This window comes from Ursus americanus, chromosome 16 (genome assembly GCF_024610735.1).
Source record: "Ursus americanus isolate L20-20 chromosome 16, mUrsAme1.1.p, whole genome shotgun sequence".
Lineage (NCBI taxonomy): Eukaryota > Metazoa > Chordata > Mammalia > Carnivora > Ursidae > Ursus > Ursus americanus.
Genome location: NC_142142.1, coordinates 39,117,794 through 39,142,030, shown reverse-complemented (window position 1 = coordinate 39,142,030; position 24,237 = coordinate 39,117,794). Strand labels below are relative to the sequence as shown.

Here is a 24,237-nt window from a genome sequence, read left to right as displayed (position 1 = left end):
GTGTCCCTGCAGAGCGCGCGGTCGTTCACACCAGGTTGCGCTGGATGTGGGTAGTTTGCCACCACGAATCTGTACCAGCATCGACTGGAAGCTCTGGCAGTGCAGATCCAGAGTCAGAGCCCTGGAAGTCAGCTGGAGACTACCCTTTTAACAAGCACCCCCAGGTGACTCTGAGCTTAAGAACACCAGTCTCACATGTGGACTTTAAACACTCATGTGAAGAATGTTTCTCATTCCTCAATTTAAAACATTCTTTAATAGTATCTCTGCTTAGAGTGGAGAAGTTCCAGGACCTAAATGCCAAGCCCTGGAGGGGACGGGATATGGGCTTCATAATCGTCTCGTGCTGTTTCGTACTACGCTGGGGTCGGGGGAGTGAGGGCCTCATTACTTGGGACACCTGCTGCGAGGGAGCTTCTGTACCCAACTCTGGATGTCCTTCCAGTTAAACTCGAATTGTTTTCTTTAAAAGCTTGACCTGAATGCCCTTTGGATCCAGGTGGAACACATTTTCACTTACAACCATCAAATGTTGGCTCTGAAGGGAATTTAAAGATCTATTCCAGAGCCCCCATTTTTATAAATGAGGAATTCTAGGTTAGAAACAGACAAAAAAAAAAAATGCTAGGATGATAAACTGCTGAATCTACACTCAAGGAGCTTCACGGCAAGAGGGGCTTAGGAGGAGAGCAATCCGTTTGGAACAAAATCCTTCTCAAATTCAGCTGTTGACTGAGCAGAGATGGCCTCCAGTTTCCGAAGAATCCTTTCTAGAAAGGATACATGCCAGGCAAGGACTGTGAAGTTCCTGTCCAACCCAGGCTTCCCTGTCCGCTCCGAGAGAACACCTTGCTTGGCCCCACCCTGCCTGAGCTGGTCCTTTCACCCAGAAATGCGCCAACCTCTGTAAATACTGAGTACCAGTTATGCGCCAAGCTCTATTCTAGGCCCTGGAGTATATCGTTAGCAGGAGCAATGGGCGCTCCTTCCACAGAGCTTACTAATTCTGAACTTACTAAATTCTGTTTCTGTGGTTTTAATTGTCCAGTTTCTTGAGTAAAAATTTTGATGCTTGGATTTTTGATTAAAAAAAAATGTCACATCTTCATTTTCTCACTCCACAAATATTCACAGGAAACCACACGATGTCAGGCATTCAGTGCACCCCATGGGCCAAGCGTTGGGGGCTGGATATTCAGCAGTAAACAAAGCAGACACAGTCCCTCTTTCAAGGAGTTTGCAACTGAAGGTAGAGTGACAGGAAATCGACAAATAAAGAACAAAGTAATAACCATGAGGAGTAGTTGGGAGATACGATAGAGTGACCTGGGTGGCGGTGCGTTACCGAGACCGGGGGGGCGGGGGGTGGTGGGGGGGTGAAGAAAACTTACTCTAAGGGTTATATTTGAACCGAGGTTTGAATGATAAAAAGAGCCTGTCAGAGAAGAATTAGGGTAGGGAATAACATGTGCAAAGGCCCTGAGCCAGAAGCGAATTTGCTGCTGTTCCAGGAGCAGAGAGGTAAGTACGAGGTAGTAGGTAGGCACTGGACCATCAGGCCTTGCAGGTGGTGGATGGGGTTTTAAGCTATGGAGAGACTTGATATGAATCACTTTTTTTTTTAAGTTTTTTTTTTTTTTTAAGATTTTATTTATTTGACAGAGATAGAGACAGCCAGCGAGAGAGGGAATAGAAGCAGGAGGAGTGGGAGAGGAAGAAGCAGGCTCATAGCGGAGGAGCCTGATGTGGGGCTCGATCCCATAACGCCGGGATCACGCCCTGAGCCGAAGGCAGACGCTTAACCGCTGTGCCACCCAGGCGCCCCATGACTCACGTTTTTAAAAGATGTTCTGCCTGTGTTGAGAAGAATAGATGTGGTGAGATGAGAAGGAGAGCAGGAACACCATTCAGGAGAAGGGCTTGGGCCCCGGGTAGGGGTGCAGGGAGACTTGGTTATAGGCAGGATGTATCCCAGAGGAACAGCTGAAAGGATTTGAGGCTTGAGGGCTTTTTACACGGAAAACCTTTGAGAAGGTATGGAATATGTAAGGGAAGATTAGTAGTTTCTGGAGTCACTTTATCCTAAGCTTCAGAAGCGCAAGAATGGTGTCTATTGTATGCACAACTGTGTACAGCACAGGCTCACAGATAGATGCTCCGTAAACTGTTGCTGAACGTGTAAAAAATGAGAGGAATGACGTTCAATGTGGTCTCCCTTTTTTAAGTTTAATTTTTAAAAATAAGATTAAATTAATGCACAATAATTAGCATGAAATGAAATACACGTAATTTATGCATCCTGTTTGATGAGTTTCTCTGTGGTTTTCTATGGCCATCTTTCCTGGTTCTGCCTTTATGTTTCAGGCTGTTTCTCCTTTACGCCCTGGACCCAGACTAAAACATGGCCTCTCGAGTCTTGGCAGACGGGGCTTCAACACAATCCCAGTAAGTGGATCAACTCAAGGCATGGAGCGACTGGAGCTCCTCTGCCACTTGTTGTTAAGAGAGTGTCACAATCCGCAGCCGACGTTGCAGCATCTCCCAGTTCCTGCCACGCAGGCCTCCCACGAATGAAGAGATGAAGCCACGTGGAGTTGCTGAATTAGCTGTTAATCCAGCTTGGACTGAAGACGGGGGAAGAGGAAAGGGTTAAATTGGTCTCAAACTGTCTGGACAGAGCAGAGATCTGGGCCAGGTGAAGGGACAAGAGAGGGTAGGTTGAAGAGTAGGTTGGAGCACGCTGGAGAAAAATCACTCAAAATTTGGCAATGGGCAAAAAATAATATCCGTCCTGGGGGAGGGAGGAGAAGGACCGCGACACGTATGGTTTTTGACCCTGTGAGACATTAAGCAGTTTAGATTTTGACATAGTGATCTTAAGCTCACTTCTCTTTCTTAAATTGCCTATAAAATAAAAAAATTTCCAATTGTCATTTGTAGCAGTTTTAATGTCTGTTTTCCTCATTAATTAATGCATTGGATAAACTCTATGACATGTATTCATTTTATATTTGCATGACAGTCATGGAGTTAGGTCTTTGAAAATGGCTTCTCTTCTTCTGAAACTGTAGAATTTCCTACCCTGGCCCAGGTCCCTTTTCCCCAAGGGCCCAGAGTAACTCAGGGGGCTGGTGTCCCTAGGGCTCCCATCCTGCCTCCTGGTCAGTTTCCTGGGCAGGCTGGGGGTTGGGACAGTGCGCGCATCTGTTCACTGTACGTGAAGGAGGTGTGGAGGGAGGTGGTATTTAAATCGTGGTGCTGGGGATACAAACATACATCATGAACAGTCCCCTTCGTTTTCCATCTGCCAAGTTGTTCCAGGGCCCAGGGCTGCCAGCTGAGGAGCGGGTGACTCATTGGGAATGGAAATACTTGTACAGTAACTCGCAGCTCCTCTCCACCCCTGATGGGGCTGCAGGGACCCACCAACTTGGCACTTTCTTTTGCCCCCTTTTGATGTATCAGTGGGAACCTGGAGTTTACCTTCCTAAGGGTTTCCTGAAACATTATCCATCCAGACCTTGCCAAGCGGCCAGGTGGGACAGAAGGAAAACAAAGGTGGCTCTTGAAGACTCAGGAGCTGGTCTTAAATCCTGACGCTCCTGGTGTGAAAAGGTCTGAGGGGACGGCCAGGCTGAGGTGAAGCAGGAAAAGTCTGTGGCTTGTCAGGAAAGGAGCAAGAGTCGAATTCTATATTAGCAGTTGACTGACCTTGGGCAGACTGTGAATACATAATTGCCTGGTAAAGTGGCTTAGAAACGCAGTGTCTATGAACGTGGCAGATGGCCGGGAAGAAGAGTCATCCTACATCTGGCAGAGCCACGAGCGGAGGGAGGCAGGAGGTGGGTAGGGAAGGTGCAAGAGCCATACTCTTCTTCTGGTTGCGGTCAGGACCAGGCCGGGCCTAAACCCATCCCCAGTGTTTGTGTCCCATCGGGTACATTCTTCCTTTGCCTCAGTTTGCTCTGTCAGGATAGCAACGATAGCTCAGCTTTTGTTCCAGGTAAAATGGTAAGTGCTTCGTATATGTAGCTTACCTAGTCTTCACAAACACCTTATGCAATAGCTCTTATTATCATCACAGAGAAGAACAGAGAGGTAAAGCAATTTGCCCAAGGTCACACAGCCGGCCAGGGGCAGAGACGGGACTCAAACCCTGGTCTGTTTGGCTCCCAAGCACCTTATTACTATGTTACACTCGCCCCTGCAGGTAAGGCTGGGAATCCAGTTGTGGAAAAATGGTAATCATAGGCTAGAGGAACTGCCAAGCTCTTCCCTCTGGCAAGATTGATTTCTCAGTGAGACCACGAGCTTAATGAGAGCGAAAGCTCAGGCCTTATACCGCTTTATGTGCCCTCAGGCCCCAGAAGTGCTAGGCATGCAGGGAGAGCACAAAAAGCAATATTATTGCTGTGAACTTTCATTAGGATGTATAGAGTTCTGTTATGTGTTTGGAAAGAATCCATCATCTCAAGAGGCTATATAATGCTCAAAACAGCTTTAGAAATTCTCTTTGGAAATTGCTTTCAGAGCCCCAGGCACATAAATACATTTTTATACATATCTTCAATCATGGCAAGCCTTAGTCCTGCGAGGCTAGCTCTGAATGCTAGAGAAATCCAGAGGCAAGTCAGAGCCAAATTTGGTGAAGGAGGTGAATGATCAATTTCAAATTTTCAGTTTTGTTTAAAAACAAGCTGGCGGTAGTGTAAAGCAACAAGGCTGACGGTGTTGACGAGGTTGCAGACCCAGGCGGAAGACGTTTCTGCGGCAGGGGAATTTTAACAAGCTTTTGAGCAAAAGCCCTGCTTTTGGGTCCCTGTCTACCTCACCAGCCTCCTCTCAAGCTGCTTTCCCACTCACTTTCTCCGTCCCTGTTACCAGGCTCCCTTTCGTTTTCTTGGGACACAATGCGTATTACCTGCCTCAGGCCTTCACGCACATTATTTTCTTGCCTCTTTTTGCCCAGCGCATCTGTCCAGCCCAAGCGTAGGTGCCATTCCCACAGCGTGACCCTCTCACCCGCGATTCCTTCCTGATCTTTTCCTTTGACCTTGTAATGATAGATTCCAGGACGCTTCTACTGGCAGAACACCCCGGCTCCAACCCCATCCCCCATCCCGCAAGGTTTTTGTTTTGCTCACCACTGGGCCCCCAGGATATATGGCATCGTTTGGGCACTCAACAAATATTTTTGAAAGAATAAGTCAACAGGGGCTTCCAAGTCACCAGCTGCCGAAGGGCTTCTCTACCCCTCCCCAACTCCCCCACCACCTCATCTGCTGACCTGCTTCCTCTTCTGTCTCTTCTGGGCTTCTCAGAAGCTTCCGCCCTTGGGCCCCCCTCAGCCCGCTTTCTTTGGTTCCCCTTCCTCTTCTGGCTTCTTAGTAGGCACTCCTCAGGTTCTGCTTTTAGCACTTTTTCTTTTCATGCTGGCTTTTATCTTCAGCCCTGCCTCTCTGTAGAGCTCCAGCCTACTTCCAACTCCCCAACTCTGGGCACCCGAAACCCATTTCAAGGACCAGATCCACTTTTCCCCTCTGGCTCCTCTTCCTGTGCTTTTTCTCTGGAATGTTTTAAAAATCTGTCCAGTCTCCTAAAAAGAACCTGTAACGTGATCTTCACCTCCTTCTCTTCTCCTTCCATGTTCCATTCTGCTTCGGAATGTCATTTGCATCTTTAATTTCCTATTCATTCTAATGAGAAAATTCCAAGGTAGACCCTCTTTACTAATCATTTCTCAGGTGGACAATTCAAACAGCTTCAGGAGCACTCGGGTGGCTCAGTCAGTTGGGCGTCCAACTCTTGATTTCAGCTCAGGTCATGATCTCTGGGTTGCAAGATCGAGCCCTGCATTGAACCCTATGCTCAGCATGGAGTCTGCTTGAGATTCCCTCTCCCCCTCTCCTTCTGCCCCCATCCCTCACATGCTCTCTCTCTTAGATAAATAAATCTTAAAATAATAATAATAATAAAAATAAAACAGCTTCACAACTTGCCCCCACCCCGAGGCAGCTGCCAAGCTTCTCCCCAGGCTTACAATTCATCCCTCAAACAGTTGTCTGACATAATGACCCTCCATTGTCTAAAGAATACAGCCCACAAGCTGGTGTTACCTACCACTACCTCCTTCGCTATTCTTAGTCCAGTCGTTTTCAAAGCACAGCCCCTGGATCAACTGTAGGTCAACATCACCTGGAAGCTCGTCAGAAACACAAATTCTTGGGCTCCACCCCAGACCTACTGAGTCAGAAACTCCTGAGGGAGGGGCAGCAATTCGTGATTTAATCAGTCCTCTGGGTGATCTGATGCAGTCTGAGAGTGAGAAACACCGCTCCCGCGGTATCAGACTTAGCGTTTATCTCTGAAGATTACAACTATTGTTGTGCACTTATGACTCTGCTCATGCTTTTTCATCTGAGTGGAATGACTTGCCCTCTTCACACTCCAACCCCTACATCCCATGCTCCATGATTTTTCCACCTGCCAAATTCCTATTCATTATTCCAGGTCCTGCCCAAAACTTACTTCTCCACGAAATATTTCCTGCTTCTTCCAATCAGAATGAATCACTCTCAACTGTGAGTTTTCACTGGGGCTGCTCCTTGGCTATTGAGCTGGGTTTGATTTTGCCTCATTAATTGTTTATCTTCTCCTCTTGACTGTGAGCTCCCTGAGGACAGTGTCTAAGATGTTTTTTATCCCAGTATCCACAGCCTCCCATATAATAAGCGTTTTCTGAATTGACTTGGATCAATGTACTATTTCATATACATTGGTAGGAAAGGGTGAGGTTTATCTTGGATAAAGAATCAGGCCAGAGACATACAGCATCCTACCCCTTTAAGAAATCGATGTCCCAAGGTAGGTGCTCTGTGGCTCTTCTCCAGCAATTTGGGTCACCCAAAGTTGGGTAGCTTAATCTTGGAGTCATACCTCGAATGACTAGAAACCTCGATTTCTCAAAAGATAGGATGTTCGAAGAGAACAGAACGGAGAGCAGATAATCAGAAAGGATAGGAAAGACTCAGGACTCCGAACCTGCCCATCCAAGCTAACAAAGGAAGCAGACTGCCCCCCTGCCCCCAAACCCTCAATAAAGAAAAGAAACAAAGGTCTGTAGCTTGCTGATCTGTTGGCACTGGTCGGATATGGCAAAACATTTTTAGTTATGAAGCCATTAGTTAACACGGATTCTTTTTTTTTTCTCTGCCTGTTACGAACTGAATTGTGTCCCCTAAAAATCCATATGTCGAAGCCCTAACCCTTGATATTACTGCATTTGGGGCCCCAATTCAATAGAACTGGTGTCCTTACTAGAAGAGGAAGAGACACCAGGGGTGTGGGTGCACGGAGAAGCCACGGGAAGACACAACAAAAAGACAGCCACCTACAAGCCCGGGAAAGAGATGTCAGAAGAAACCAACCCTGCTGGCACCTTTATCTTGGACTTCCAACGGCCAGACCTGTGAGAGAACACGTTTCTGTCGTTTTAGCCACCAGTCTGTACTACTTTGTTATGACAGGTTGAGCTAATACCCTGCTGCTTTCATTTTCTTCTCCAGCCTTTTCTTTTCCCTACTCTTACATTCCTTACCTGCTTGATTTCCAGCTTCCATTATTTTCTTTGCTTTGTTTCTTTGTAAAAACATCAACAAAAATGACAAAAGAACATAAACTAGTTTGGAGACTGTGGTTTAGAATACTATTGAGTAGCTCAGAATCAGAAAACTGGAAGTTTGAGTTTCCATGGTAGCAAATCTTCCAACTGAAATCATGTTTCCCAAGCTTGTGTTCCATTAGAGCTTTAAAAAATATATATATGCCTATAAATATATATATATATATATATATATGCTCACAATTACATCTTATTTTGGTGAGTCTTATGGACCCACCCTTCCTGATATGATTCTGGCTTTCCCTCAGTTCTAATGTGACTAGAGACTAAATGACTAAAGAATTTAGATGAATTCAACCCTTCCTAACTCAAATTAGGGGTGTATTTCCCATTCTGCCTCTCATGTTCCCCCTCCACCCAAGAACTTCAGTCCCAGGAAATAATCTCAGAAGGGAAATCCTATTTCAGAGATCTCTGGAATAGATACTGCTTGTTACAGAAATTGGAAAAATATGAGGATATATGCAATAAAAGTAGAAATATTTTAGAATGAAGAGAGATACAACCTAAGTGAAATCCAATTTCATTTCAGCCAGTTGCCAATTTTAGTCTGGTGTGTGCTAGGGCTAGAAATTATACGCTGGCCTACTAGAATAACTGAGTGGGGGGACAGCGATAAAGACAATGACGATAATTAAAAATTTGTTCATATTACCTTATAGTTTTATCACTTATAGGTAAAACTATGAATTGATAGTATTGTAATGAATAATATTGATCCAGTTCTATAGATGAGGGAAAGGAAGATTAGAGAAGATATGGGATTCACTCAGCGTCACACATAATCATTAAATGTAACAAGCAGGATATGAACATCTGAGGGTAATACATCTTCCAGGGGTATCTGTAAGGATTTGGACTTTAAATATTTCTTCCTAATTCCTCACTTGCCTTCTGGGATACCAATTGCACATATGTTAGACTCTTTGTATTCTGCAGGTCTCTATACTCTGTTTATCCTTCCTTCCGTCTGCCCTTCAGTATTGTTTTTTCTATTCGCATGTCTTCAAGTGACTTCTGCTATGTCCTATCTGCTGTTAAATTTATCTAATGGGTTCTTACTTTCAGATATTGCAGTTCTAGAATGTCCACTTGTATTTTTAAATAAATGCCTGTTCTGTGTGGAAATTCTTCATTTTTCATCCATCTTTTTGTCTACCATTTTCTCTATTAAAAAAACATATATATATATATGTGTGTGTGTGTGTGTGTGTGTATAATAGTTACGTTCAAGGTCCTTCTCTGCTAACTCTAACCTCTGGATATTTTGTGGATCTGCTTTAGGGTCAGTTTTTTTCTCTTGATTATTGGTCCCATTCTCCTACCTCTCTCATGTCTCATTACTTACAGTTGTTTGCAAGACATAATGTATAAAAGAACCATAAAGACTGAAAATGATATTTTCCCCGAGAAAGGGTTTGCCCTTTCCTCAGCTGGACAGTGGAAAGGGCTGATCACCTCAGTGCCTCAAGAAAGTAAACTGGGCCATGGCTGTTTGCAGCCAGACTTCGTTCTACCTGGTTGCGGTCTCCTGCCTCCGGTGGGGTTTTGTCTCCTATGAAATGTGAGACTGAGGGAGGTTTCACTGCATTCCTGGACGTGCCCCTTTCTGGGCAAAGTGCCCATGAGCTTTGGCTTGAGATGCTGTTGTATCTCTGTCACATCTGCCCTGAAAGTTGAGGTCGTCAGCCTCCACATCATCCAGATTCAAAATCTGCCGAACACTGGCTATGGTGGTAAGCCCCTCCCACTAGGGAAGGTTGACGCTAGGTAGAGATTTCGCTCTTCCTTGCTGACTCAGCCCCCCCCCCGCCCCAGTCTCCCATGTCACCCCAAATGCAATAACTGTCCTGTGGGGAAAACCCAGCCATGGGACTAGGACTCCTTTAAATTCTGCTCTGTTTTACAAGGCTGCAGGGTGGGGAGAGTGGGGGGAGGCTCCCCTGATTTCTCTTCCCCTCTGCAGTCTAAGCCCAATCCTCAGGCAGGGCCTCAGCAAATGCCCCCCATCCCCGGCCCCCAGGGGAAGAAAACGGCCTGCAACCTCAATTCATTTTCCATGTGCTCTTCCCCTCTGGAATTTCCTTCTTCTAGTTCTCTTCACCTCTATGGTTCTCCACACTGTTTTTAAAAATATGATTTTGTGATAAGTCTTTATTTTCCCTAGCTGTTGCAGTGGGAGGAATTCCTGCTAAATTCTACTCGGAAGCAAAAGTCTAAAAACTGACTATTAATCTATTTTTTCATCAATGAGATCACACTGAGTCATATTGTTTTGCCAATATTTTATTATGAAAAATGTCAAGCCTCCAGTAAAGTTGAAGGAAGTTTATAATGAACAATCCACACATTCAGTGGTGTGTTGGTAAACTCTCCTACTAGGTGAGAAAAAAAAAAGTTCTGATTTGTGTGGCTTGCTGATTTCTGTGGTACAGATCTTCCCGCCATAGCCAGTTTCAAGCTACCAACATGAGTTGGGGGAGAGCTGTGCAAAATCAGCTCTGTGAGCCTACCTGAGCCAGCTCAGAAACACCACTTCATAGAACCATCACCTAGATTCTACCACTACCATTTCATTTATTTGTCTTATCAGATGTGTATCCATTCCTGTGTCCATCATCAATTCATTTTTTAGAAATTTCAGATGGAAGTGTAATTTCCTCTAAATACTTCAGCGTGCATAGTGACAGGAGTTTAGTACCTGTTTACAGTATTTTCTTTTGATGTCAAATGCGTTCTCAGTCTTATTTGTACATTTGCTAAGTGTTGACAAATTCGTACATCTGTGTAATCCAGCCTCGATCAAGATATAAAAGAACACGTTTTCTACAGAAATTTTTCTCCAAGTTTGGCCAACTAAAACTTTCAACTTTTCCTGACATGAACTCTCATTCAACCAGGACACTTTCATTATGGTTGATTGATTGATCATTGCACCCTAAATGCGTGTCTTTATATTGGTTCCATTCTATACTCACCAGGATAAATAATAAGACAGTTGCATCATAATACATAACTTTGACAGCAGATGTACCATAAAAGCCTGAAAGCTTTAGTAACCGCAGTGCATACCCTCATCGAATCATGACAAAAAAGCATCACAAAACTCAAGCGCACACCAAGTCTATAGTCCCCAGGATGGACAAGCTGCCTCATATTCCATCCCTTCAGACTTCCTTTAGCTCCAGCTCCCGCACTAAATATATGTGAATCATTCTGCTAATAGTCCCGTGACATCATGTGGTCCCAAGGAACAAGCCTGTCTACCCGCCACCCCTGGCTGTTCCTGACCACACTTCGTTTGGCAATATGTGCACTTGGCTTTCACCTGTCATAACTCAAGGACAAACATCAGTCAACAGTGAAAAACAACATCCAGAAAAACACTCAGCACAAAAAGGGAGAAAACAATCATTTGCCTTCAATTATGAGGATGGATATTTTAGACTCAAGTTGTGTGAAATATTGGACAGTACTTCAAATTCTAAACCACAAATCCATGTTCCAGATGAAAAAGGCAGGTTGGAGAAGAGCAAATAGAAATCCCTTGCCTAAAGTTCCCAAATAGAAAATGTTTCTAAAAGTAATTTTATATATCTGTGATATTAACCATGACAGTGATTAGTATATGATGGCTGCCTTTTGTTATCTGGGAACTGTTAAAATCATAATATCTTACGCATGTGACGTGGTTTATAAAGTTTTTGTTTTGGTCACCTCACTTGTCAGACCCAGTAAGGATGCGTGGAAGTTACAAGAAGGCAGATTTCTTTAACCATTAGAGCCATGTAACAATAAGATGGGTTATTGCTAGAGGCTTCCAGATTTCATGACTTCATGACCACATGACTCTCCAATGACCATATTTTCCAAACTTAATTTGGGTCATTTTTTTTTCCAAGTAAAAATTTGATATCCAGAGAGAGTAGAATGTTCAGGAGTTTGCTGTTATTATTCAGCTCATTAAATAGACAGGCATTTATATAGTTTCTACCAGCCTTGTTTTACACATCTACATAGTTATGCTTTGTAGAATAATAATTTACTTAATCATGTCCCTACTATTATTTGTGGTGTTGCACAATTATGGTGTTTCTAATTTTTCCATATGACAAGTATTTCCACAATGAATAGACCATAGCACAGGAACCTTTCTCTGTATGTTGGGTTATTATTTAAGCATAGTTTGCATTGGAGGAGATAATGCTAAGTGAAATAAGTCAAGCAGAGAAAGACAATTATCATATGGTTTCTCTCATCTATGGAACATAAAAACTAGGAAGATCGGTAGGAGAAGAAAGGGATAAAGAAAGGGGGGGATAATCAGAAGGGGGAATGAAGCATGAGAGACTATGGACTCTGAGAAACAAACTGAGGGCTTCAGAGGGGAGGGGGGAGGGGGAATGGGATAGGCTGGTGATGGGTAGTAAGGAGGGCACGTATTGCATGGTGCACTGGGTGTTATACGCAACTAATGAATCATCGAACTTTACATGAAAAAAAATTTTTTTAATTATTTAAGCATAGTTTGAAGGGCATAAACCTTTTTTTTATAAAGATTATATTTATTTATTCGACAGAGATAGAGACAGCCAGTGAGAGAGGGAACACAAGCAGGGGGAGTGGGAGAGGAAGAAGCAGGCTCATAGCGGAAGAGCCTGATGTGGGGCTTGATCCCAGAACGCCGGGATCACGCCCTGAGCCGAAGGCAGACGCTTAACTGCTGTGCCACCCAGGCTTCCCAGGCATAAACCTTTTTAATACCAATGAGCAACATAATAAAATCCTCTACCAAAAAGTTTGTACTGATTTACAGTCCTATAAAAAATGTATCAGAGTGCCCATTTCAGTGCACCGTTCTCCACACCGAGTGATAGTAGTATCCTGAACACTGAAGATTTGAGTAGTCCCCGAGGATCCAGGTTGGGTATTACCAAACCAACTTTGGAGGCTCTGATAAAAGAGGCTCTAATTAGTAGGTGTAGCTGAATAAACTTTAAGTTTCCATCTAAACGTCTAGGATTATATTTCCAATCCATTATAATTATGACATAGCTAGTTATACCATGTCTGGTTTTATAACAAACATGGTCAAAAATATACAGCACTACTCCCTTTATTCACAGGGGATATGTTCCAAGACCCTCAGCAGATTCCTGAAACCATGATAGTAGTGAACACTATATGTTCTCTGTTTTTTCCTATACATACACTTTTTATGATACAATTTAATATATAAATCAGGCAGAGTAAGAAATTAATAATAATTAATAACAAAATAGGACATGTGCTGTAATAAAAGTTATCTGAATGTGGCCTCTCTCTTCTTTCAAGATATCTTGTACTGTACCCACCCATTGTCATGTGATGTTGTGAGATGATAAAATACCTATATGATGAGACGAAGTGAGGCGAGTGACATGGGCATTGTCACGTTGTATTAGGTTACTTTTGACCTTCTGACAGTGCTTCACAAGGAGGGTTATCTGCTTTCAGACTGTGGTTGACCGAAGGTGACTGAAACTGAAAATAAATGGAGGCTACTGTATATGAAAAGCTTCAATGGCACAGCTATTCCATATGACATATTGGCATAGTCTTGTTTTTCAGGATTTTTGGAGCCCAAAGTGGGCATGCTTGCAAATTAATTCACTTAGGATGCAAGTTATTTGTATTGTTTAGTTATATGTGTGTGTGTGTATGTGTGTGTGTGTGTGTATAAAATTATATAAGCAAAATATAGATTATACTTGTGTGTTAGCCAGCTCAGACTGCCATAACAAAATATCTTAGAAGGGGTGGCTTAAACAACAGACACTTGTTTCTCACAGTTCTGGAGGCTGAAAGTTTGAGATCAGGGTGCCAGCATGGTCAGATTCTGGTGAGACTTCTCTTCCTGGGTTATAGAGGGCCATCTTCTCACTGTGTCCTCACTGAGAGAGAGAGAGGGAGAGAGGGCGAGAGAGAGAGAGATCTTTCTCTTCTTGTAAGTCCCTATTGGATTAAGGCCCACACTTTTCACCTCATTTAAACTTAATTACATCTTAAAAGACCCTACCTCTAGATATAGTCACATTGGGGGTTAGGGCTTCCATCTATGAATTTGGGGGGGACACATAATTCAATCAATAGCAATATGTATTTCTAATAGACATGTGTTATTGAGATAATATTTGAGCAATACTAAATAAAATAGATGTTTTAAAAAGTAGAAGTCATCAAATTGATTTTGTTTTCAGTCTTGAGCTTTCGTCTCAGCAGTCTTTCCATGACCTCTTGTGAAATCTCTCTGTAGGTTATTAGGTGAGATGAGATTCTAACTCTCCAAATAAAAAGAGATAAGCAGTGCCAAAATTCTCTAAGGAGCTGACTTCAGACCTTATCCCCTTCAGATTAAAGATCAATGCTAAGACCCTGTTGTGGTTCTCTACTGCTGCACAAATCATGTCAAAATCGAGTGGTTAAAAACAACAACAATCATTTTATTATCTGTTACGGTTTCTGTGGCTCAGGAATTTGGGAAGGACTTGGCTGGGTAATTCTGGCTTGGGGTCACTCATATGGTTGTAATCAGATGGTAGTTGAAACTGGAACAGTGGAGGGAGTGTGACTAGAGCCGCTGGAGCCTGGCCAGGCATTTCTCTCTCTGCATATAGTCTCAGGGCCTCTGCATGTGGTCTTTCTCCATGGGCTAGTTTGTGCTTCCTCACAGCATGGTGGCCTCGGGGCAGTCGGATCACTTGCATGGTGGCTCAGTGTTCTAGCACGGTGTTCCAGCTCACGAGGTGGAAGCTGCTCTTCGCAATCTATGACTTAGTCTCTGAGGTTGTGCAAAGTCACTTCCCCAGCATTCTATTGGTTAAAAGTGAGACACAAAACCACCCAGATTCAAGGGAAGGAAAATTAGACTCCGCCATTTACTGGGAGGGTGGCAAAGTTCTAGAAGAGAAAATGGGATGAGAGTTACTGTTGCATCCATCTTTGGAAAGTACCGTCTGTCACAAACCCCTTTATAGAATATCCAGATCTGATAAATAAATGCTTTCCACTAAATTCTCTATGAATAGTCCCAATCCTGAAATGTTATGTCCAGTTCTGGTCACCTATTTTAATTGGGATGCATAGAAGAATGTGGAAGCTCATTCTATGAGGAATGGTCATGGGAACTAGCTTTATTTTTCCCAGATAAGAGATGTTAGGGGAGATATGATCACAATCTTAGCACATCTGAAGGACGGTCATGTGAGAAAGGCAACAGGCTTGGTGTGGGTTGTTCCAGAAGGATGAATGAATACAGGATTTTTCAAAGAACTTGAATATCTCAAAGAAGAAATTTAGAAGCTTCTTGTCTGAATTGCCTCTATCTGTTATATATTCTGTATATAATTTTTTTTAAAGATTTTATTTATTTATTTATTAGACAGAGAGAGAGACAGCCAGCGAGAGAGGGAACACAAGCAGGGGGAGTGGGAGAGGAAGAAGCAGGCTCCCAGCAGAGGAGCCTGATGTGGGGCTCGATCCCAGAATGCCGGGATCACGCCCTGAGCTGAAGGCAGATGCTTAACGACTGAGCCACCCTGGCGCCCCTTATATAATTTTTTAAAAAGTGTCTATTGGTCAGAAACAAAAAAGTTTCAAACCATTAGACTTGGTCGAGTAAATGAGTGTTGTAATGGCAAAACCAGGTGTCTATTTCAAAAATAAATTAGGCTATGACTTTCAAAATGGGAGTGCCCATATCCCAGGGCGTACAGGTACTGTGCTAGTGGGTACTGAAAGCCATAGGATAAATAGAGTGCTATATTCACATGCATTTTAAATTAAAAACTTGAAGAGAATCTCCCAGTTGCAGCTAGCTAATCAGGGTGAGCCCACTATATTCCCACGGATACTGTGTAAAAACGTTTGTATTGACACAGTTAAGGGCAGATTGAAGAGCAAGGCTGCCTGAGTTCAAATCCTGGCTCTGTAACTTGCTAGTATGTAACCCGGGGCAACTCAACTTCTTTGCACCTTAGTTTCCTCATCTTTGAAATGGAGTAATAGTGATTCCTACCTTACAGAGTGATTGTAAAGATGAAATGAAATGACTTAAGTACTTAGAGTAGTGCTAGACATAAATACCACCAAAGTGCTGATGAAATAAATAAAAATTTGAGAAATATGAAGGGACCTACCCAGGAAGGTCAATAATAGGCACACTTAGACACTGTGATCATGAACAGAAGCTGGAAATCATACATGCTGAAGAGATTGCTTTTGGGGCGTGGTCCATAACCTACTCTCCCAAAAGGAATTCTAAAAAATTCAGACTAAAGCCAAGGTCACCCAATTGCTGAGTGGTTTTTGATGGTCTAAGCCAGAGGTCAGCAAACCTTTTTTGCCAAGGGCAAAATGGTAAATACAGTTTTTTTAAGATTTCATTTATTTATTTGAGAGACAGAGAGCGAGAGAGAGAGCAAGTGCATGAGTGGGGGAGGGGCAGAGAGAGAGAAGGACAAATAGACTCCCTGTTGAGCATAAGCTGACTTGGGGCTCGATTCCAGAACCCTCAGATTATAACCTGAGCCAAAATCAAGAGTCGGAAGCTTAACCAACGGAGCCACCCAGGTGCCCCCAAATGGTAAATATTTTAAAATTTGCAGGTCATAGGATCTTTGTCACAACAATTCAACTTTGCCATTGCAGCATGAGTTTAATGAAGGGTCAGGCCAAATTTGGCCTATGATCCATATCCATGGTTTACTGACCCTCGTCTAGATCATTCTGGGCCTGGGCAAGGGAGCTGGAAGTAGAATGATTTTTGATGGGAATTTTTGATGGCCACTACAAGGCCACCTCTCTTCCTGGGGCGAACTCGCTCTGACTTTGAACAGGTCCTCCATGTCTGACTCGGACACTCGGAACCATGCATCTACAGATACATATGAGGAACAGCAGTACACAAATCATTCATTCGCATCACTCTGTGTTCCATTATTTTATTGCAAAGTCTTGGAAAGAGAGCTGAGGCTTTTATTTTCCTTCAGACCAGCTCCAAAACCCAGAACAATGCTGTCCATTCTGTGGATGGTCAGTGAGCCCTTGCTGACTGTCTTTATTTCTTCACCTGCAATAAGATCTCCCCAGGCCCACATGGAAACCTAAAAGTTCATGAGGGACTAATTTAGTGAGACTCTTCCAGGGGAAATTTAGTCCCCATGGGAGATGATTACACACTGATGGAATTTTTGCACACTGGATGGAAAAATGATCTTTGCCTTTTGGCTGTGTCATAGTAATAAGTGGGAGACTGATTATTTCTAAGAGTGCAGCTCTTCCCGGCACTGATAAGAATGGAACGCAGGCTACCATGGAGATTCAGGTCACTAATTAGTCCCAGAAGCTTCTATGCCTTGAATCACTGTTCTATTAATTATGCATCAAATTAGAATGTTTGCAAAGGCCTAGTGCCAACTGTGCTGCAGAACCGGCTGACGGCATGGAGAGATCAAGGAGTGTCCCTCCCAGCACACTGCGGGGACCAGCGGGTGAAACCCAAGGCCTGAGTGTGCAATGACCCTGCCTGATCTCTGACCCAGCTGTTTGCAGCCTCCTGCCAGAGAGCTTGTTATTGGCAGCGTCGACAAAGCCAGGAGAGGAAGAGAATGATGGCCGCCCCTCAGCTGGACCCTCTGAGTTCTGGTGCAGTCACGTTCATCTGTGAAAAGACAGAAAACAATCAACTGGACATTTCATTTCCACATTAACGAAAAAGATATTGCCAGGTGTTTACAAATATGGAGATAACACGTCTGGACTGTTGTCTGACTTATAGTTATTTTTAAATTGAGGTATAATTGACTTAGAACATTATATTAATTTCAGGTGTACAACATAATGATTTGATATCTGTATACGCTGCAAAATGATTGCAATCTGTTAATTACCATACATATCATCTCCATACAGTTACAAAATTTTTTTTCTTGTGATGAGAACTTTTAAGAATTACTCTCTTAGCAACTTTCAGATATGCAGTGCAACATTACTGACAACAGTCACCATACTGCTCGTCATGTCCCCATGAGTTATTTAATTTATAACGGGAAGTTTGTACCCCTTCACCCATTTTGCCCTCTCCCCAACTCCCTTCCCCTCTGGCAACCGCCAATCTGTTCCCTGTATCTATGAATTTTCTTTGTTTGTCTTATGAGTGCAATCATACAATATTTGTCTTTCTCTGTCTGACTTACCTCACTTAGCGTGGTATTCTCAAGGCCCAGCCTAGTGTATCTCGGCCTTTTGGTTAATATCAAGTGTAGTATCTCAAGGCCCATCCTCGTTGTCATAAATGGCAAGATTTCATTCTTTTTTATGGCTGAGTGGTATTCCACTGTATATATCTATAGACTACATCTTCTTTATCCATTTATTCATCTATAAATACTTCAGTTATTTCCATACCTTGGCTGTTAAAAATTATGCTGAAATAAACACAGGGGTATATTGCATATATCTTTTTGAACTAGTGTTTTTGTTTTCCTCAAATAAATACGCAGAAGTGGAATTGGTGGATCATTTTTAAGTTTTTGAGAAACCTTATAATGTTTTCCATAGTGGCTGCACCATTTTACATTCCCATCAACCAAAATGAAACCCTAAAAAGGGTTCCCTTTTCTCCACATGCTTGCCAACCTGTGTTGTGTCTTATCTTTTCAATACTAGGCATTTGACTGGTTGAGGTGACATCTCATTGTGGATTTGCATTTCCCCGATGATGAGTGAGGCTGAGCATCTTTGCATGCACCTTTGGCCATCTGTATGCCTTTCTTGGAAAAATGTTCATTCAGCTCCTCCACCCATTTTTAAATTGGATTGTTTGCTTGTTATTGAGTTGTATGAGTTCTTTATATATTTGAGATATTAATCCCTTATCAGATATATGATTTGCAAATATTTTCTCACATTCAGTGGGCTGACTTCACTTTGTTGATGGCTTCCTTTGCTGTGCAACAATTTTTTAGTTTGATGTAGTCCCACTTGTTTATTTTTGATTTTGTTGAATTTGCTTTTGGGGTCCATTCAAAAAGTCATCTGCCAAGATTGATATCAAGGAGCTCACTGCCTGTGTTTTCTTCTAGGATTTTTATGGTTTCAAGTCTTACATTCAAGTCCTTAATCCATTTTGAGTTAACTTTTGTGTCTGGGGTAAGACAGTAGTCTACTTTCATTCTTTTACATGTGGCTGTCTAGTTTTCCAAGCAATATTTATTGAAAAGACAGTTCTTTCTCCATTATATATTCTTGCTTCCTTTGCTGTAAATTAATTGACCATATATGCATGGGGCTATTTCTGGGCTCTCTAGTCTGTTTCATTGATTTATAGGTCTGTTTTTATGCCAGTACCATACTGTTTTGATTATACAGCTTTACAATATAGTTTGAAATCAGGGAGTGTGATGCCTCCAGCTTTGTGCTTCTTTCTCAAGATTGTTTTGGCTACTCAGGATCCTTTGTGCTCCTGTACAAATGTTAGGATTGTTTGTTTTATTTCTGTGAAAAATGCCATTGGACTTTTGATAAGGACTGCCCTGACTTTATAGATTGCTTTGGGTAATATGGACATTTCAACAAATTAATTCTTGCAATCCACATGCTCGAAAATGTCTTTCCATTTATTTGTATCTTCTTCCATTTTTTCATCAATGTTTTACAGTTTCCAGTGCATAGTTCTTTAACTTTCTTAAGTTTATTCCTAGGTATTTTATTATTTTTGATGCAATTGTAAATGGGATTATTTTTATTTTACTTTCTGGCAGTTAATTGTTAGTGTATAGAAACACAACAGATTTTTACATTGATTTTGTACCCTGCAATTTTACTGAATTTGTTTACTAGTTCTAACAGTTTGTTAGAGTTTTCTATATACAAAATCCTGTCATCTGCAAGTAGTGACAGGTTTACTTCTTCCTTTCAGATTTGGATGCCCTTTCTCAATCTTGCCTAATTGCTCCGGCTAGTACTTCCAACACAGTGTTACATAAAACTGGTGAGGGCGGACATCCTTGGTTTGTTCCTGATCTTAGAGGAAAAGCTTTTAGCTTTTCCCTGTGGAGTATGATGTTAACTGTGGGCTTGTTATATGTGGTCTTTATAATATGTTGAGATATGTTCCATCTATATTTGTGTTGTTGAGTGGTTTTATCATAAATGAATGTTGAATTTTGACAGATGCTTTTTCTGCATCATTTGAGCCGATCATATGATTTTTATCTTTCATTTTTTAATATGGTGTGTTGCGTTGATTGATATGCTGATACTGACCAATCTTTGCATCCCTAGAATAAATCCCACCTGATAATGGTGTGTGATCCTCTTAATATATCGTTGAATTTTGTTTGCTAATATTTTGTTGAGGAATTTTACATCTGTGTTCATCAGGGATATTAGCCTGTGATTTCCTTTTTCTGTGGTGTCTTTATCTGGTATCAGGTTTTGGTAGCAGGGTAACACTGGCTTTGTAAAATGCATTCGGAAGCAAACCCTCCTCTTCAATTTTTCAGAACAGTTTGAAAAAAAATAGGTATTAAATCTTTGAATGTTTGGTAGAATTCACCAGTGAAAATGTCCGGTCCTGAGCTGTTATTTGTTGGGAGGTTTTTGATAACTGATAACCCCTTATCAGTTTTGATAACTGAGGTTTTTGATAATTGATCCACCAGTTCCACTTCTGGGTATTTATTTGAGGAAAACAAAAACACTAGTTCAAAAAGATATATGCAATGATAACAGATTTTCTCTTCCTTTATGATTCAGTCTTGGAAGGTTGTATGTTTCTAGGAATTTATCCATTTCTTCTAGGTTGTCCAATTTGTTGGCATGTAATTATTCATAATAGTTTCTTATGATCTTTTGTATTTCTTTGGTATCTGTTGTAATGTCCCCTCTCTCATTTGTGATTTTATTTACTTGAGCCCTCTATTTTCTTTTTCTTTTTTCTTTTTTTTTTAAGATTTTATTTATTTATTTGACAGAGAGAGAGACAGCCAGCGACAGAAGGAACACAGCTGGGGGAGCGGGAGAGGAAGAAGCAGGCTCCCAGCAGAGCAGGGAGCCTAATGCGGGGCTCCATCCCAGGACCCTGGGATCACGTCCATGAGCCAAAGGCAGACACTTAAGGACTGAGCCACCCAGACACTCCAGCACTCTATTTTTCTTAGTGATTCTGGTTAAAGGTTTGTCATTTTTTATAATCTTTTCAAAGAATCAGCTCTTAGTTTCATTGATTTTTCTATTATTTTTTTAGTCTCTATTTCATTTATTTCTGCTCTGATCTATATTATTTCCTTCCTTATACTAATTTTGTGCTTTGTTTGTTTTTCTTCTTTTAGTTCCTTTAGATATAAAGTTGGATTGTTTATTTAGATTCTTCTTGTTTCTTGAGGTAGGCCAGTATTGTTATAAACTTCCCTCTTAGAACTGCTTTTGCTGCATCCCATCGATTTTGGTGTGATTTATTTCCATTTTCATTTGTCTCTAGGTATTTTTTTATTTATTTTTTAATTCTTTGTTGACCCATTAGTTGTTCAGTAGCAGGTTGTTCAATCTCCACATATTTGTGACTTTTTCAGTTTTCTTCTTATAATTGATTTCTAGTTTTATACCATTGTAGTCAAAAAAGGTGCTTGATGTGATTTCAATCTTCTTGAATTTATTGAGACCTGCTGTAGCCTAACATGTTATATATTCTGGAAAATGTTCCATATGCACTAAAGAAGAATGCATATTCTGCTGCATTTGGATAGAATGTTTGGTCTATATCTATTAATCCCACCTGGTTTAATGTGCCACTTAAGACTTATGTTTCCTTATTGATTTTTCTGTTTGGATGATCTATCCATTGATATGTATATTAAAATCCCCTCCTATTATTGTATTGCCATCAGTTTATTCCTTTAGGCTTGTTAATATTTGCTTTATATTTTTAAGTGTTCCTATGTTGGGTGCAGAAATATTTGCAAATATTAGGCAGTAGTCCCCCCTTATCTGTGGAAAATACATTGCAAGACCACCAATGAGTGCCTGAAATTGTGGATAATATCAAATCCTATGTATACTGTTTTTTTTCCTATACATACTGAACAATAATAAAGTTTAATTTATAAATTAGGCACAGTAAGAGATTAGCAACAATAACTAATACTAAACGGAACAATTATAACAATATACTGTCATAAAAGTTATGTGAATGTGGTTTCTCTCTCAAAATACCTTATTGTACTGTACTCACCCTTGTGATGTGAGATGATAAAATTCCTACATGATAGATGAAGTGAGGTGACTGACATGGGCATTTTGAGGCAGCATTAGGTTACTATTGATGACAGAAGGAGGATCATCTGCTTCTAGACTGGGATTGACCATGGCTAACTGAAACCACACAAAGCAAAACCATGGATAAGCATGGTCTACTCTATCTTCCGGAATTTACCCTGTTATTATGTAGTGACCTTCTTTGTCTTTTATTACAGTCTTTATTTTAAAGTCTATGTTGTATGATAGAACTATAGCTACTCCAGTTTTCTTTTGGTTTCCATTTGCATGAAACACCTTTTTCCATTTCTTCACTTTCAGTATGTGTGTATCCAAAATCTGAAGTGAGTCTTTTGTAGGCAGCATATAGATGGGTGGTTTTTAAAATTTGTTGTTTTAAATCCATTCAGCCACTCTATGTCTTTTGAATGGGTAATTTAGTCCATTTACATTTAAAGTTCCTTTTTTCTTCTCTTGTTCTCTTCCCTTCTGGTTTGATGATTTTCTTAAGTATTATGCTTAGATTTGTTTCTCATTATCTTTTGTGTATCTATTATAGGTTTTTAAAAAATATTTATTTATTTATTTGAGAGTGCAAGAGAGAGCATATGGTGGGGTAGGGGCAGAAGGAGAGGGCAAGAGAGAGAGAAACCCAAGCAGACTCAAGGCCAAGGATGGAGCACAACATAGGGCTCAATCTCATGACCCTGAGATCATGACCTTGAGCCAAAACCAAGAGTTGGATGCTCAACTGACTGTCGTACCCATGCACCCCTCTACTATAGTTTTTGCCTTGTGGTTACCCTGACATTCACATATAACAATATCTATCTATCTATCTATCTATCTATCTATCTATCTATCTATCCATCCATCCATTATCTATCTATCTGTCATCTATCTATCTATCTATCTATCTATCTATCTACCTATCTATTATCTATCCATCCATCCATCATCTATCTATCTATCTGTCATCTATCTATCAACTATCTACCAACCTAATTTCTCTTTCAGTTTTGAATGATTACCTTGCTGGGTTGGGTAATCTTGGTTGGATGGAAGCTTTTCTTTTCAGTGCTTTGAATATATCATGCCACTTCTTTCTGGCCTGCAAAGTTTCTGCTAAAAAACCTTCGGAGAGTCTTATAGGGGTTCCTTTGTATATAATGAGTTGTTTTTTTTTGCTCCTTCTGATTCTCTATCTTTAGCTTTTGACATTTTAATTATAATGTGTCTCAGTGTGGGTCTCTTTAGGTTCATCTTATTTGGAACTTTCTGGGATTCTTAGATCTGGATATCTATTTCCTTCCTCAGGTTAAGGAAGTTGTCAGCCATTATTTCTCCAAATAAGTTTTCTATCTCTTCCTCCCTCCCTTCTCCTTTGGGAGTCCCTTGATAATGTGAATGTTATTCCTCTTGGTACTGTTTCGTAGGTTCCTTAAGCTGTCCTTAATTTTTAAAACACTTTCTTTTTGCTACTCTGTTTGGGGGAGTTCCATTTCTTGGTCTTCCACTAATCCTTTCTTCTGCTTCATCTAGTCCACTGTTGAAACACTCTAGTGTATTTTTTACTTTAGTTATTATATTCTTCAGCTCTGTGACTTGTGTTTGGTACTTTCTTATATTTTCTATTTCTTTGTTGAAGTTCTCAGTGGGTTCACCCATTCTTCTTCCCCATAGGGTAAGCATCTTTATGACCACTATTTTGAACTCTTTATCAAGTAAATTACTTATCTCTATTTCATTAAGGGTTTTTTGGGGGGGAGGGGAGGTTTATCTTGCTCTTTCATTTGGAACATATTCTTCTATTTCCTCATTTTGCTTGACTCTCTGCGTTTGTTTCTATGTATTAGGCAAAACAGCTAGTCTTGAAGGAGTGGTCTTGTGTGGGAGATGAAATTTATTATCAACTTTTCCCTAATTCTTGGTTTTCCCTAAAACCTTTGTGATTGTCTAAGCAGCCTGATTCATTCTTGATAGACTCCAGTTTTTGAGGGTTTACCAAGACCCGTCAGTGTTCCAAAGGGGGGAAGATTTCAGTCAACACCAAGTTTCACGCTGATTGGAAGCCAGACTGTCAGGCCTCAGATTTTAATGTATGTAAGCGTATACAGTCTTGCAGGACCACAATTGTAAGCCCTGCTGGCCTCCAGATCAGGTGATCTGCAGTGTCACTTTCATGACAGTTGGAAACTCAGAGCTCTAGATGAGTATAAATTCTTTCCTGTGATGTACCAGAAAGTCGTAGAGAGACCAAG

At 41.2% G+C, this 24,237-nt stretch overlaps 1 long non-coding RNA gene across 1 annotated transcript in view; it reads left to right on the top strand.

Annotated features, from left to right (window-relative positions):
- Window positions 1-2,924, top strand: part of LOC148108790 (uncharacterized) — a 129,110-nt gene extending 126,186 nt beyond the window's left edge. The window contains exon 6 of the long non-coding RNA XR_015726971.1: window positions 2,365-2,924. This is a non-coding gene — a long non-coding RNA (uncharacterized LOC148108790). The remainder of the gene's footprint in view (window positions 1-2,364) is intronic.
- The last annotated feature ends 21,313 nt before the right edge of the window (window positions 2,925-24,237 follow it).